Genomic DNA, 15817 nt, shown 5'->3' with positions numbered 1-15817 from the left:
AATCCAAAAATTCAACAAGCACGACCAAGGCTATGAAACAAAAAGGCGAGGAAACCCTAAGACCTACCCAAAAAGGAGAAGCACGAAAGAATAGAAGCGAGACCACATGCATTACCCTCAACAATGAAGCATATTAGGAGGACTCCAAATAACCCAACATGACCAAGACTAGAGAGGCCCAAACAAGGCAAGACAAAGCTCCAAATAGCTACAACTACATCTATATTGACAGTACCATAGATTCCTTGACTAGAATCATCCATATCAAACATATAATTTATATATTGATACTCAATATATTCGACCTATAGAAGGCCCGAGTAATTAAAAAATTGCAAGTAGTATATGGATCTGAACGATCATACAAAATCTCCATACTGTTAAAAAACATTTGATGTCCCTTAGAAAAACAATGTCAAATTACTAATGAACCCATAATGGAGTGGTAAACTTCAAAGTACAAATGAACCCATTATTTCGATAAGGTGGGATGAGGTATGACAACTACCCTTGATAAAAACATTAAATGCTCAATACAAAATATTAAATGCATGAGAGAATTATTAAATGGCTAAATGACTAAAAGTTAATAATGGAACATGACACCATTATAAATATTTTTTATAAATGACACCTAGGTTATAAGGACAACTAACCTAACTCCTAAGTAAACATAACAATTGAATAGGCTTTCAAGGATAAATAGATAATAAATAACTTCTTTCACACTAACAATTACTCATAAATACATATAGTTGAATAATTACTAGTAATATGATTAGAATGTGGTAAGTATATATGTAAAATTATAATCATTTTAAGGTTTAATATAGGAATAATTTGATTTTTAATTTATTGTTTTAGAAAAAGAGGGGAACCCCATATATATATATATAATAATAATAATAAGAGATTGTGAGGTAATCATAAGGATGAACCACAAAAGTTCTCAAAACCAAACTAAGGCCGGATATGATCCAAGTACACTATTTCTCATCAATCCATGACATAGCAAACTCATTAAATAAAAGTTTATTTAATACACCATATCTACAAACATCATGCTCCTAAAGCTTGAATATTAGCATAAACACATCCAAATAGATAGTGGAAGAGAATTGTACTAATCTAAAAAATACTTGAAAATGTAGATAGATCCTTTGAAGGCTACAAAAGAATTAGTAACTATAGGGTACCATCAACATTGTAGTAAACTAAAAAACCCCTTAATTACAGACTAAAAAAACCATTCACCAAATTCAACCATCTAAAAATTGAATAAGCTCAAAAAGCCCTACTCAAAAGCTAAACCACCAATGCCAGACTACAAAGAAATAGGCATAATCAAATCCTTGAAGATCACAAAACTAAAATTCAATTGTACAAAGATCACAAAACTAAAATTCAATTGTACAAAACTAATATAGAGGAAGAGAACACACAAGTCCCAAAAAACTAGAGACATTGCAAAAGCTCTATAGGGGAGCAAAAATAGTCACATCTTCTCCACTAACCAACACAATTTATTGACCAAAGAAGGGCCAACATGAATTTCAAATAGCCAAAAAAAACTAATTAGTTTTGAAATCCTAAAGCATTAGCTCAAACTAGAAAGAACTAAAAGAATAGGAACCAATCATAGCATAAACTTGTATATTCAATCATTCTACTCATATAAAAAATAGAAGATGACGAAAGGAAATCGTTGGGAGAAGGGACCACCAAAATCTTAAAAAGAGCAAAAATTCCACCATAATCTGACAAAGAAACTAACCCTATGTTGAATAGAAGGTGAATTGATACCTTTAATACTTGTGCCATCAATACACATTCAATATAGATAATATCCTCATCACACATCAGGGTAATATTGGACTAGTCCATATCTATTTCAATAGGAGTTGGGATAGAGTGTTTAACTAGATCCTTAGTAGCCTTATACAACTCATTTTAATTGCATAGAATCCCATCATCAATCTTATTTTCATGAGGCAAAAATATACTTTTGTATGTTGTAGGACAACGAGTGATGATGCTTGCCCATAAAACATTGAAAAGCAATTTAATAGCCAGAGAAAATCTAAAGTATGATGCTACACACCTACTCAGCTATCTACTTCCAAGCAGTATTGCTCTGAAAAGTGTATCAATTTCGTGGACGAAAGGATTTGATGGCACCAGGGCTCTGCAAATTTCTCAAAGAAGGAATGGAAATCAAAATTTTCATTGTGAATTTCCCAGTGGTGGGACGACCCAGAAAATTTTCAGGCCTCAAAAGGAGGATTATTTCAAGATAGCCTTCAACAAAAGGATTATCTCAAAAGATCATTTTACAAGAGGATTGGTGAAAATAAGCAACCCTTTAATACAGACAGACAAGGGTTGGTCCCATGTCTCATTATTTGTTGAATCTCCCTTAATTTACACCTTTGATTTGTATGACAATAACCCTTCAATAATGTAAAATATCTTTGTGAAATTGTTTATGGCTTGTTGTAGACTAACTACTTTTTTCTGCAACAATTTTTCCTTCCTAGGAATGGATAATATAACTTTCTCCAGCCATTCCAAGGTTCTCACATGATGCTCCATCAAAGTTGAGCTTATACCATCTCTGTTTTGGAAGAAACCATAGATAATTCTTTCTTATGTATTAGCCTCCTCATTCCTAAAAATGGTGGAATCCTTAACCCAGGCCAATTTTTATGCATCTGATTGTCGCATTTAGAGAACATGCATTCCTTGTTAAAGTACTTCAGATTTCTACTATTCACTAATTAAACAATAGAAACCTCAATTTTAAGGAGGAATCTATCTAGCGGTAGTTCCTTCTCTTTAAATATTCTTTGGTTTCTTTCTTTCCAAAGTCCCCATAGAAGGACTACATATCCATAAACTTCCAAAAAAACTAGACTTCATCAATAGTGACCAACTTTTAAACCATTGGAGGAGGTGTGAAGGAAGTGCAACAGACCACCCTAGTTTGCTGATCAAACAAAAATAATAGCATGGGACAAAGGGGTTGTTGATGAGAAAGTGACATGAGGTTTCCTCATCTTTTCCACATAGGGCACATCTTGACAAACCTTCAAATCCAAAGTTAACGAAATGCTCAAAAATTAGACCTCTCCCTTGAATGGCTACCTGAGAAAAGACTCCATCCTTGGGTAGGCAATGTTTTTGAGAGGAGATAAGTTGGCATGGCCAATAGAACTATATTGATCATAACCAATATCCCAGGCCAAGAGAGCCACTTAGCCTTCTAGGAAGATCGCCTTTTTTCTTTTTCTTTCTTTCAGAGGGTCCCATAATTTAGATGTTCAAATTCCCCTATCAATAGGAATGCCCAGATAAGTGCAAGGAAGCTTACCCATTTGAACCTATACCTATTTGATATTTCTCTCTCCTTTCTTGTATCGAGGTTGGATAAGAAAATCTCTCATTTTCATTGCTTATATCTTGCCTTGAAGCCTTTTCATACAAATTAACAATTTTCTTAAACTCCACTGCCTTTTTCTTGCTACCAAATTCTAATAATAAAGTGTCATTTGCAAACAATTGATGTGTTATTTCCTCCATCCCACTAGTGATTTGGTTAACTTCAATTTTGCCCAACCTCTTTGTCGCACTGATGCCTCTTCCCAGAGCCTCTACCTTAATTATAAATCAAAAGGGAGACAAAGGGTCTACTTGTCTTAGCCCACGAGATACTTCAAAGAATATTTTTAAGGAACCATCTACCAAAACTAAGAACCAGGGACTAGAGATGCAAAACTAAATCAAAATGGTGCACTTATTGCTGAATCCAAAGGCCTCCAAGAACTTACATAGGAAGTGCCAGTCTACTCTATCATAGGCTTTCTTAATATATAGTTTAATGGTCATGCTAGCTTATTTATGGATCTGGATAGAGTGTATTGCCTCTTGACAAAGAATGACACCATCTAGGATTGATCAATATAGGACAAAACTTGTTTTCTTTTTTAAGATGACAAGAGGCAAGAGTGTTTCAATTTTGTATGCCATGATTTTGGGGAATAGCTTATATAATTCAATGAAAAGGGAGATAGGTTGGAAATATTACCACTTTATCACATTTTCTTTCTATGGAATCTGGGCTATAAAAGTATTATTTATCTCTTTAATTAATCTTTCAGCTTATTGGGACACCACCAAGGCTTCTAATACATCGTTGCCCACACTATCTAAATTTTGTTTAAAGAATCCAACTAGACATTTATCTGGACTAGGATCCTTATCAGCTTGAAATTAGGCTAAGGCACTTTCCACTTCTGATTTTGTTATTTTTGCATTGAGCATTAGGTATGTTCATCATCAATCAACCTAGGCATATTTTCTATAAGACTTTTATGACTAAGCAGATCAGACCCTTCCCAATTATTCAACAATCCTTTGAAGTACTCAACAACACTATCTGTAATTGCACCTTGTTCTTCCAAGATAGAACCATCCTCTCTCTATATTTTTTTTTTTATCTTATTTATTGTCCTTTGTTTCTTTACTGAATTATGGAACAAATTGGAGTTTTTGTCACCTTCATCAAACCAAGTTTGCCCAAACTTTTACCTTTAAAAAACTTCTTCCTTAGCCAAAATGTCCTCATATTCATGCAGGAGCTTCTTTTTTTGGACAAAGCTTTCCTAATCTATCCCCTTCTTGAGAACCTACTCATTCAGAGCTACCATATCTAATTCAATCTATAGTTTTGTTGCAAAGATATTTCTGAATTTATCTTTGTTCTAGTCTAAAATCTTTTGTTTTGTCACTTTGAGATTGGAGACAAGGGCAAAAACTTGGACCCTAAGAATTTTTCTTTGTTCCACCATTGCTATATCAAAGAGAAGAGATATTTATGTTTAATCCACATAAATTCAAATTTGAATGGCCATCTCTAGGGTTTATTTTCATCAAGTATCTCAAGAAGAATGGGATAATTTGATCTGAGCCCGACCTTGGCTAAATTGAAGCTTTGAGATTAAAAGATAGGGATACCAAGTCTCCTTTGATGAATAATCTATCAAGTTTTTTCTGAAATATAGTTGAAGCCTAGTCAAGCCTATTATTCTAGGTAAATAGGCCTTTCCCACTTTCAGTCTCTAGCAAACTCTTTTGTGTTACCCAATCTTTCAAGTCAAGTTGAGATTGACTAGCGATTTTGAACCCTCTCTCTTCTCCGATGGATGTAGAATGGCATTGAAGTCACCACCCTAGATAATGTGGGCATGGAGGCTTCATTGGCTAGGTAATATTATATTATGTGCATTCATATATGGAGGTTTAATATCCCAAAAGTGAGGGTACAATATATTGCCTATCGGTGAAAATAGGTGATTTTTAATTCAGGCTATGAAAAAATAAAATATATGGCAAAAATAGGGGAGCTTTTAATTTAGGTTGCATATTGGGAGGGGGTGAAAGGAAAGGAGTTTAGGGAAATATTTTTTTCAAAATAGAGGGATTCTTTAGTATTCCGTGAATGCACGTGATATAATCCAAGCTCACTAAGTGAGGCACCTGTGGATGTGGGATTCTATTCAAGGATTTCATGGTTCCCCCATGCCAATTTCTTCTAGAAATTAAAGGTTTGAAGCTTAACACATTCCTTTTCCACAATATGGCAAGACCACCTGATGCTCCTTATCTCTAAACCACTTCCACTTTCAATACACCTACACTTCACTAAATTGCAATACACCTACACTTGACTAAGCGTTTCTTAATATTAGCACCTAGGACCCTAACATTATAGGATAGGATCTTCATTTCTTCTAAGGAAGGGTGTTTCCCTTCCTACTATGAGAGAATGGATGTGATCTTCTTTTGTCATTTTTCTTCCCCATTCTTCACTCGAAGCTCTAAAAAACACTTCCTACCTCTCTTGTTTGTAGAACCCTTTCCATAGTCAAGAATCCTCTTAGATGTCCCTTCTTGAAGGATACCAAGTTCACAATCGAATCTATCATCATCCTCATTAGACATCTCATTCTCATCATTCCCTCTAGTCCCCACTTTACTCATTTTGTCCAATTCTCTAATCTTCTTGACTAAGAGTAGCCTTTATGCCTCCTCTAATTCATTTTTTATGCTCAAGGCATTGTCCCTAGGCTTTAAGCTTATACCAACTCCTTCTAGTAGGGGTATATCCTCAACCAAATTATTGATGACATGGTCAAAGGGAGTGAGTGTTGGCAATTGCATGAAGATTGCATTGATGAACTATTGTGTTGTCATTGATGTCAATTATAACCAATAATGATATTGTTATGATTTTTTTTTGTATCCAGTAGGTGAGCTAGTGAAGGAAAATGGTATTACTTAGTAAACATTGAGAGCAACCAGTAACCCTACCTATTGATGTGCTAAACCCTAACTGATGGAGCATGGTGAATCGATTGTATTAGTTTATGATAAAATGATGAGCGATAATGATTATGCCACATATGCATGTTGTATGTGAAGAGTTTCAAATAGTTTTTGGCATGTAGAGATAATGGTTTTATCTTGGGAATGAGTGAGTACATTGCATGAAGTGGAAATCGTGTGATGAGTTACAAGAATCGATGAGGCGGTGATCAAGGAGCGTTCAAGGTTATCTTGAATAATGTGCAATGATTTCTATGTAATTCAATGGTCATACTTGAACCGATTGGTTTGTAATCTCTATGAGATCTTAGGTTTGTGATGTGGTACTGACCTATTATTTTTCTTATAAGGTCGATGAGTTAATTTGTTGTACTATTGGCAATTGTGGTTTAATTGTAAGTGTGATTGGTTGCCGAACCAAAAGGTGTATATATAGTATGTGTGAAGGCATTTAGAAGAATGAAAAGGATTTGATCAAGTAGATTAGTGCTATTCACCACATCAACAAACCCTTATTGTTCTTTAACAATTACAAAAAACAAATCCCTTAACCGGGTAAGCTCTAACAGGATTAGTGCTATCTAAATCTTGTAACCAGGTGATCCATTCACTTAGATTTTATTTCCTATACCGAGGTTACTCCTAACAGGGTATTACTTCTGATAGGGCATTATAGTCAATCCCTTAACTAAGTGGTCCCTAACAGGATCTATTCCTAATAGGACTTTTTGTAAAGCTTTTAAAGACTTGGATCGTAATAGGATGAACTTCAGAAGAGTTTAGAATACTTATGGGTATTCATGCCCACCATGGTTTTTCCTATTTGGGTTTCCACATCACAATCATTGTCTCAAGTGGTGAATGGTGTTTGTGGTTATGTTTGTTATGGTTAATTTGCTTAGCTTCTAAATCAAAATAGATATGATATGATGACCGAAAATTGTGTGTGTGTGAATAATAAACCATTACAAAGAGACCCATTCCCTTCTAGTAGATGCGAGTTTAGATTGCTCTCAGATTGTTAAGTTATCCAGTGACCAGACAACACCTAAATGAAGGATTTTTAAATCTATATGAGCATGAATATGAGGATGCAAGATTTAAGCTAGATAAGTTCATGGTTAATCTAACATGATTTAAGAAATATGAAATAACTAATATGCAATATCTCAATGCAAATTTTCAATGAACCTAGACCAAAACAGCATAAAACAATATATTCTCTAGGATTTCTTGAATGAGAGATGAGAGCCTTAATTTATAAAAAATTCAAAAAGAAACAAATGACTGAGGTCAAATGATGATGAGCGGTTAAGATTTTCCAAGAGGAAGCACAATCTAGGTGAATTGATGTGATTGGATGTTTTTCTCAGTTTTAAAATAAATTGAACTAAAATTAAGATAAAATCAAGAAAAAATTGATTTATTCTCTATTTCATTCAATTTTAATATTTAATTGTTTTAATTGCTTCCTTTGAGATTATTTATCAATTTTTAATTTGTTTTTTTCAAGATTATCTCCAATTGATTTCTTTTCTCAATTATTAATTTTTTCCTGGTCAATTAATTCCTTTTTTATTTATTTGTGCTCATAATTTTCAATTCCTCTTTCTTGATTTGTTTCCTTTTTTGAAGATTTATGGTAATTTTAATTTATTTTTCAAATTAATTCCTCTTTTTGATGATTTAATGGCAAATTGATTTATTTAATTAAATATGCTAGGATATATAATAAAATAAATAAGATAATTGTTTAAAATGATTTACTTGGAATGATCTATTAATTAAATAAATATTTAATTAATATTGGTTGATTAATTTTGCCATGTGACATTGATGATTGGAGAAATTAATTGTATGCTCAAGATTGATTTAATTGTCTTTGGTTAGGACCTTGGTGACGTTGTCGAGATTAGGGGCTCATGGTTTAGATGACTAGTTTTAGGGTATTACATTTGCCCCTCTTTGAAGTAATGTGCGAGCAACGTGTTGGTTCAAAGAATAGTTGATGTCTAGTAGATACTAGTTATAAACTTGATTGATCATGAACCAGATGAAGAGAGAGGTGCTTAGCTTGATTTGAAGCGATGAAGCTGAATAAAGTTGATTAAAGCGATACCGATCCCAAACTTGATTGAACTAGGAATGATAGAGAGAAAAGATACCAAACTTGATTGATCAAGAAGTAGATCTTACTGATCTAGAACTTAATTGATCTAGACAGAGTGAGTGAATATAAAAATTGATCTTGAACTTGATTGATCAAGATACGATGAGCGAAGATAAGTTGTCTAACTTTATTCGATGCGATGAAATTGAACACCTTCTTAGATTGAGTGTGTGATCAAAGATACTCTTTAAACCCTTGACCGAGTTTAAATGAATAATCAACTTGATGAAAAGCGATGAAACTGATTAACGTTAAGAAAATGATTCAGACAAAGACAATATCAACTCGATATAAAGTGATAAAACTGATATGCCCCTAGCGATTGATTTGATTCAAATAATTGAGAAATCTCAACTTGATATAATGTGATGAAGTTGAGATACCCCTAGCGATGAGGTCTTGTTTGATGTTTAGAAAAGATTAGCTGCTCGACTTGCAACAAAGACTTTTGAAAGAAATTCTTGACTTTGAGGTCATGACTATGCCCCCTCACAAGCAAAATCGAAAGATAGCAAGGGTTGGACAGTGATTGTAGGCAATTTTTGGCGATGATAATGATTTGAGCACAAATTATTCAAAGGAATTTTTGTGAAGATTTGGAGTTGATTAACGAGAAACTGAGTGCAAATTGAAGAAGAGAATGAATAGTTGATGAAATCGCTAAGTGGTCAACGTCGTGAAATTTTGATACAGAATTGATGCAGATTTCGATTTCAATCCCGAAAATGGACTCAGGACAGCCGATTTATGAGCTCTTGATTTGATTTCATCATACTTGTGTTGATTGATTATGAGATGTTCTATATGCTTTATTCTATATGTATGCATATCTTTTCAGTATAGATGAATGATGCAAATGGAATATGAATATTTATTTTTGTTTCTTTTTATGCAAATAAATGATAAGAATGAGTAACTAGTAATGCAAACATTTATTTTTCTTCATGCAATGATATGAGTGAAAAAAAGTATAAAATGAAATGTATGGATCTATATAAGATGCTCATGTATGCAGCTAACATCTCAATACACAAGTATTCGATCGGAGAAATGATAATGAAAAAGAGACCACTTAGCTAAGAACCGATGAAGCTTCCAACTTCTCATTCAGAAGATAAAGAAATCAGTGTTAGCATACCGAAATCGCTCTAAATTCACAAGATGTAGAATGAAATGTAAGATGAGATGCAAAATGAGATGCAATTGAAACCTAGTCACTGGATTTGAAAAGCTTAATTTTTCATCATTGAGTGTTTTACAACTACAGTAGGTAGATTAGAGTTCGTTGCTTTTCATGTGCAGTATTAATTACCTTGTCCGCAATGACCCTTTTTTTGTTCATATCCTTTGACATATTTTGCAGAGACCTGGATTGCATGATAAAGAAATTCCCTCAAAACAGACAAACAAATGATGCTAACCTCCCTGTAGCATACAAATAAGCAGATTCGAGGTATGTGTGGTGATTTCACCTTGATGTGAAGGCACCTATCATAGACACCCAGCTAATGAGATGTTTTCAGATCATCAAAATCACTCCTATAAGAAGAAAACAAAGAAAATATTATGTCCCCAATCCTTGCTCCTCTTAGTAAAGATAGACTTCCTCGAGTTACTCAGAGGGAATAATATACAAAAGCCAATGTAAAAGATAGCACACAAAGAAATTTCATGCATATCTCAAACAATTTAGTGATTGTTTTCAATAATGTTATTTTGTTTGTGTACTTAGTGATAAAACTCTTCAATAGTTAGGAGACAGGTGACTAACTCAGAGTGGATGACCAGGTTTCACTGAAATGAATATAACTTGGTTGATACTGCTTAGGTTATTAAAATTGATCAGTCGATTACCTAAGACTAGGACATTGATCAATTTCAAGCCACGAGGGTCCTAAAAGAACCAGGATGTCACAAAAGTGACTAAAATATGTACAAGCAAAAGAAAAGATACATAAATCTAGGAATGCCAACGTTGTGTTGATAGATGGAGCACTTGAGTACAAGAGGCACCTGTTTGCCAGGTTTTCATGTTCTTGGCAGAGATTCATTTTTTATTAGGACTTTTTCTGAATTTTGTGATTTCTTAAAGACTTTTTCTGATTTTTAGAATTTATTCAAGACTTTTTCTGATTTTTAGGATTTCTTCAAGACTTTTAATGATTTTTTTAGGAATTTATTCAGGAAATTTTATGATTTTTATGATTTTTTAACATTTGCCATTAGTGTCTAGCAAGGCAAAAGGGATTTTGAGTACATGAATGGATAAGCGAATGATGGTGGATTCTTTGAAGGACTATCTCACAACGTTAATCCAAGCACAGGGTCCAGATATAGCAATGTAAACCAAGGATTTTAGCAATGTAAAGAAAGGATTTAGTGATGTAAAGCAAGGATATAGTGCAACGAAGCAAGGATATAGCGTAACGAAGCCATATGGTCCAAAGAAGTGGCCATGTCAAGAGGTTTGTGGAAAACATGTTTTTGTGTTTTGTCCATAGTGTTGATGAAGATTTGGATAGGGGACAAATAGGATATTCAAGATCAAAGGTGGTAATGAAGGATGTAAGCGAGAAATAGATAGAAGCTAAAGGGTGTGAATCAAGTGCAATATATTGGACATACAAAACTTGTAAAGTTCCTTAACCTTGTCAAGATCAAAGGTGGAAAAAGGATATGAATGTAGATAGAGCGAATGAGGGATAATGGAGGATGAAGGATAATGGAGGAAGAACGATAATAGATGGATGTACATGGATGGAACTTGTCCCTAGTGTAAAGTACAAAAGGATAATGGATTACGTATGATGCCCGTTTTCCATGTTTCCATAATGGTACTTGTGCAAGGTGCCACAAGAAGTGGTTTTCACTCGTGGACAAAATTATTTCTCTTTACTTCTTCTTTATTTATTTATTTTTCTTTTTTGGAAGATAATAGAAACATGATAGGGGATGGAAGAAGGACCCCAATGTCTCGCTTCTTTGGATGGTACCCTTAGAATATGAGTTGTAATAAACAACAAGAACCCAAAATGGATGAAAAGAGGGATGGAAGGGTGAAAAAGAGCTATTGGATAATGGATGGGATGTTGGAAGAATTGTGTATGGATAGATGGAAATGCTAGAAAGATCAACATTGACACACACCTTGAGGGATGGTGGACATATGGAGGAGAAGTGAATCTTATATTTTGAGATTTGGATGAAGGAAAGGTTATAGATTTTAGGGCATAAGAACCCAAAATGGATGAAGGAGGTGATGGAGGAATAGACTCAGAAGGTTTGGATGGAGGAACAATAATTTTGGATGCCAATTTTGATTTTTCTTTAGAGTGTTGTGCTTCAAGAAACCGCTTAGGGATCCACATGGTTTTTGATTTTTCATGCTTTTGTAGTTTCTTAGAGCGCATTGCTTGTACATGTGACTTAGGAACCCATATAACTTTTGACTTTTCTTCTTTCTTATTGGGCCTTTGTGGCATTTTATATTTTCTTTTTGTTTTTGGATCATATTTTTCTTTGTTTTGACATGTCGATCAGATGGGACATGTTGATCCTTGAATACATGTGGGTTACTTGAATTGTGACTTTTATGCTTGGCATTCAAATTTCTTGGAGGGAGATGTGTGGATAGATAGGAATGATATGGAGGTGTTTTAGATGGATGGAAGGTACTCAAAGATGTGTGCCTTTGTTGATGCTGCATAAGGGATGGAGGGATATAGGGACCTAGAATGGATGGAAGTGATGATGGGGAAAGCATATATTTTGATTTAACTGGAGAAATGTAGGATTTATGAGAGATACCAACATCTTGAGAAATGTCCCTAAGGCTATGACCTTTAACATTTTCTTTAATATGGAGGGGTTCCTGCTTGTGGAGATTTACCCCTTTGCCTTTATAAATATTTTGACTTGTACGATACACTTTTCTTTGGAAAGAATGTGTGAGTCCATTATGAGATGGAGGTGGAATGTAGGGAATGATAGGATCAAGAAAGGGATCTATAGGCATGATGGATCCTTGAGCTGAATATGGAAGATTATGACAAGTAGATGAAGGGATAATTTGATCTTGACATGGAAGAGGGCCATTTGATAGAGTAGGAAGGGTGTTTGACTCTTCATTTTGAATAGGACCATTTGAAAAGGTGGAAGAGGCATCATGATGTTGCTTAGGAAAGATGATTTTGTCTTGAGATGGAAGGGGACCATCTTGGAAGAAATGGGAAGGTATAAGAGGGTCATCATGGGATTATAGAGAGGTAGGATATTTTTTAATCATTAGATGGGATTGAGGAGTTTTGAAGTCTTGATCTTGATTTATGATAGGACTTGTTTCTTCATTTTTTAGATTATCCTCTTGACATGGACTCACTTCTAAGGAAGGGATAGGATTTTTCATAGGCGTAGGGGATTCTTGGAAGGTCTCCGTATTTTGACATGATGGGGAAGCATTTTGGAAAGGGCCTTCTAGAGTGGGTATGATTGGAATTGGAGTTCATGATGGCATAGGATTTGAGATTTTTAAATCATGTGAGTACCTTGTATCAATATTGGCATTAACTTGGATTTCCATAGGAGATATCCCTTGAGGGTCAACATGAGAAGTTTCATTGTTTGAAGGAGATGGCATGGATTGTTGCTGAGAGTTTTAGGAGATGGAGGCATTATGGAAGAGATGGAGGTCAGATAGGGAGCCTTGCTAGACATAGGTTCAAGATTTTGATCATGCTTAGAAGTAGTTCCTTCTTTTTCTTTAGGTGAGTCATTAAGATCTTCAATTTCAATGACACCATTATCAATGAGATCTTGAATCTTATGTTTTAATTCCATACACATTAAAGTCTTATGTTTGTTATGCCTATTATATGCACAATAACTACTCAAAATTGCACATCCCCATGTGGTCTTTTTAGGCAATATGATAAGATTGTTCTTAAGAAGCTCTTCCAAAGTTGATTCAATAGATTGCCCCAAAGGTGTAAACTGTCTATCTAGGGAATAGATGTCTTTTTTTCTTGGTGAAGGTGTTTTGTGATCTTGTATGAGATTTGGCTTTTGATCATCAATTATTTGGTATTTGATTGTCAAATCATATAATCGTTTTAACATTCCTTGAAGTTTACCACTCTTGATATCAAGCATTTGTTTTTCAAATGGAGTCATTGATTCATTTTTTTTGATTTTCATGTCATATATTTCTTCCTTGATATCTTGAAGCATTTGAGCCAAGGTAGCCATGGGAATTGGAGCTAAGGTAGCCATGAGATTCTTACTTTTATAAAACAAAATAGAAGAGCTTCTGGTTTGAGCCGACATTTATAACCGATGAGACCGAGAGCTAGATGTGATGCAGAAGTCAAGATCAAATTGTAGCTAGTTGTTCGTGTAACGTAGTGATTGAGTGAAGTAACTAAGGTCTTGTCTAGTTTTAGGAATGATCTATCCTGTGTAAGATGTTATCTAAGTTAAGATAGGTTTGATAAGATATTTGTTTGAATTAGCTTAGAGATGATCAAAAAAATTATTCAACACATTTACAGGGGTACACTATTAAGGCTGCTTATGCTCAGGAGGATGATAACCAGTTTTATGCTCATTGTAGACTAATTTGCGCAATTTTGGTTATTTTGACTGAGAAGATCAGGAATTCATACGACAGAGGATTGGACAGAGATGAGATTCTAACAGACAAAGTTTCTATGACTGACGACTACCAATTTTTGATAACATAACTAAGTTTGTGTTGACTGACGATGACCAGTTTAGAGGTGGACTGAGTTTTTGACAACTAAGGTATACTAGCTTGTGACACGGACAAAGTTTTGATCACTGATTTTGTTTGTTGTTTTCTCCAGTTTTGGTATTCCAGTTTTAGTTTTAGGGATGAAAACATAGAAAACATGCAATATATATAATAATTCAATCACAACACACTAACCCTATGGAAGTTGGCTTAGAGAAGAAAATATTTTCTTTTTGACTTAGGTACACACCTAATAGCTAATCAAAATATGGTCGCTCAATCTCACACATTGGATTCTCAACAGTGTATAAAATGACTCCAAATGCTAATGGGGGCACGATATGGCAAGTGTCTTGGGAGAGTTACTAGCTCTATTGCACAAAGATTATCAACGTTTCAGAGGTGAACCGAGTAGCTTCTAATTTTATAGTTTTTAGTAAGGAATTTCATTTGAAATTACCCCTTGAAGTCACACAAGCATGATTGAAGCCTATAGCCCGACAAGGTACTGAAACAAGTTGTAGTCACATAAACGTGATTGAGACTGCAAGGCCCTACAAAATGCTCGATATGAGAGATCTCAAAGAGAAAACTCAAATAATCCCATCGTATGAGACTTTAATCACTAGAGGCCTATTTATTATAGTGAGTTGGAATGCCCAGGTCAAGTTGTACTCACTAGGGTTGTTCTGATAGGGTGATTACTTTTTCCCACTGTGACAGGCCCTCTAAAGCTATACAAATTTCAAAACTTAAAAAAAGCTTCGAGGGTCTAGATTTTTTATTGTCTATAAAAGACAAGAGCATACTCTCCTACCTCTTAGATTTTTCTGAAAATCATCAAAAGAAAATTCTAGCATGCAAACTATAAATTTAACTAATCTAACAAGAATTTCCATTTTTTATGACTCTCCTAGTTATGACAGTTTTGATAGTACTGCACTCTATCATTTATAATTTTTCAACCAGAGATAATTCTAAAAATCGCTTCAGTGAAACTATGGAAAACTTTGTTTTACAACACATATGAAAATTTTGTTTAGATCCAATGGTTAAATAAAAAGTTATGCCCTACGAACAAAGACCATTTTTTACTGTCAAAGAAGAATGAGTAAAATGATAGTACTACACTCTTTCATTCCTAACTTTCAAACTAGATATTTTTAAGAACATCTCTTCAATGAAACTATAGAAAACTTGGTTTTCCGCAAAATATCAAAAATTGGTTTAGATCCAACAATTAAATAAAAAGTTATGCCCTCCAAAAAGAGACCATTTTTTACTGTCACAGAAGAACAAGCAATAAGTAATATTTTTTATTTGGAAATTTAACACTGTTTATTAGTTATAAAAACCAAACAATAAATTTATTCAAGAAGCATTAGAAATCTTGTAGTCATGGGTTTGAGCCCCATGATGGGTGCCAAAAATGTGTTTGTGAAAAGTGGACCTGTATCTGTATCTGTAATACACAACACTTCAATTAATTCATTATATGCATGGTTAGTAAATCA

Source organism: Cryptomeria japonica, chromosome 8, assembly GCF_030272615.1.
Source record: "Cryptomeria japonica chromosome 8, Sugi_1.0, whole genome shotgun sequence".
In the NCBI taxonomy this organism is placed as follows: domain Eukaryota; kingdom Viridiplantae; phylum Streptophyta; class Pinopsida; order Cupressales; family Cupressaceae; genus Cryptomeria; species Cryptomeria japonica.
Note: the sequence above shows the minus strand (reverse complement) of the source record.